General features: G+C 37.4%; 1 pseudogene; it reads right to left on the bottom strand.

The window, feature by feature from the left end:
- Positions 1-333: 333 nt before the first annotated feature.
- On the bottom strand, positions 334-1,262 carry LOC110122447 (olfactory receptor 4C46-like; annotated as a pseudogene).
- Positions 1,263-2,417: the final 1,155 nt, after the last annotated feature.

A 2,417-nucleotide genomic window follows, 5' to 3' on the forward strand; every position in this document is an offset into this window, starting at 1 on the left:
GTGTCTACCTCTTTATGTTGTTATAGAGACTGCAGCTGAATATTAGTATAATAATATCTTTATTGTGATGAAAGCTTATGAATCCATATACAATAATGAAGACAGTAAAACTAAAATCCAGTTTGGCAGAACTTTCCAAATATGCAAACATTAGTCCCAGGTTAGGTTTGTCTCTCTTTACCTAAAACCATTTCTTCTCTTCACCTTGCAGAATGTATGGCTTGTAGGTTGGTTTTTTTTTTTTTAATCTCATAGGTATTCTTAGCCTAATTTACAAACAATATCCTTTTGATCCTTGCATAATTTGAATAAATGTTGGGTTTCTCACACATTTTATTGATCACCTGAAATCACTTTCCTACTACACAATTTCCTAATGGCATTTTTCATCTGGTCATTTCTCAAAGTATAGATTAAGGGATTTAACATAGGCATTATCATAGTGTAGAATACAGTAACTGCTTTATCAGTAGGTAAACTAATTGCTGGTCTCAGGTACTCAAATATGCAGGGTGAAAAGAAAAATATGACTGCTGTGATATGGGAGACACAGGTGGAGAGAGCTTTTTGCCGAGCTTTCAAACTCTGGGTTTTTAAGGAGTGCAGAATGACTGCATAGGAGCCAGTCAAGAGGAGAAAGATTAGCAGACAGATGAACCCACTGTTGGCAGCAATAAAAAGCCCTAGAGTGTGGGTATCAGTGCAGGCAAGATCAAGCAAAGGGTTCAGATCACACATAAAGTGGTCTATGACATTAGGGCCACAGAAGGGTAATTTGATGATGAAGAGAATCTGTATGGTTGCATGAAGAAAGCCTCCCACCCATGACACTCCTACTAAAAGGCCACTGCCAGTTCATGATAGTAGTATAATCCAAGGGCTTACAGATGGCCACATAGCGGTCATATGCCATCGCAGTAAGCAGAATGATGTCAGCACCTGCAAATAAACATTCCCCAAAGATCTGCATCATGCATTCATAGAAAGGACTCATTTTCTTTTCATAGAGTGAATCTATGATCACTTTAGGGGTATTGACACAGGAATAGCAGGCATCGATGAATGAGAGATGAGCCAGGAAGTAGTACATGGGGGACTCCAATAATGAACTGGCTTTGTTGGTGACCATAGTGAGCACATTTCCCACAATAGAGACAATATAGACAATCAAAAACACAACGGATGATGATTTTATGCATCTTTGGATTCTGTGAGAGCCCCAATAGAACAAAGTCTGTCACATTGCTTCTATTCTCCATGTATCTCAGGTTAAGATTAATTCATGTTACTTGAAAAAGTCACATTTCATTAGCTCAACCTTGAATTCATTGTCTGTCAATGTTATAAACAGTAAATGCTAAATTCTATTGAGTTCTGAATGCTTATGTTTTTGTTTGTTTGTTTGTTTTAGATAGAAAAACTGGTCTGATCTCTTGAAGATTACTCAAAGTCTCTCCTGGGTAATGGGGTTTTTATAGTATAGACATAAAGATCTTGATGCAGAGACAGGAGTTGATCTGTGGACACTTAATTATGTAAGGTGACTCTGAGCATAAGGTGAAAAGTAGATCTTACACAGAGTGGGAGACTGAAAAGAGAGGTAGAAAATATGTTTATGGTTATGCATGGAAAGCTAAGGAATTTTCCATTTATTTTTAGGAAAGGGGAAATCAGAAATAGTAATTGATAATATGAGTATAAAATCAAACAGGGACTGAAAAAGTGGAAATCACCAATATAACTCTAGAGAAGATGTTCATGCAACTGAATGAAGTGGGCTGAGATTCTGTTTGGAGATAGAAACCAGAGAAAGGAACCCCAGTATCATACTCTTTTTGCGTTGACATAAAGTGTAATAGGTTATTGCTGTGTGTATGTGTGTGTGCTTAGATGCTTCAGTTGTCAGACTCTTTGTGACCCTATGGACCAATAGCCTGCCAGGCTCCTCTGTCCATGGAATTCTCCAGGCAAGAATACTGGAGTGGGTTGCCATGCCCTCCTCCAGGGATTTTCCTGACCCAGGGATTGAACCCATGTCTGCTGCATGGCAGGTGGATTCTTGTCCACTGAACCACTGGGGAAGCCAGGATATTGCTGATGGGAAAGTAATGAAAGAATACAAGAGCTACTGCAATAGATTTGATGAAGCATGTTACCTAACACAACAACTTTAGAATAGCTAATATAATTTTAATGATAGATTGCTATATGCATGGCATAGTAGAAACATGTATGGGTGATATTATTTCACTGTTGTTTTTTTTTTTTTTTTTTGCAAATGAGAAGCAATCTTGGAAAATCATGATGATGATAGTAATAATTGAAACTTACTGAGCATTTACTGTGCTTTCAGTTTTTGAAGACATTGAGTGTTTAATTCTTATAACAAACTTCTTAGACCACTACTACACTCATTT

Source organism: Odocoileus virginianus, unplaced genomic scaffold (assembly GCF_023699985.2).
Source record: "Odocoileus virginianus isolate 20LAN1187 ecotype Illinois unplaced genomic scaffold, Ovbor_1.2 Unplaced_Scaffold_30, whole genome shotgun sequence".
NCBI lineage: Eukaryota > Metazoa > Chordata > Mammalia > Artiodactyla > Cervidae > Odocoileus > Odocoileus virginianus.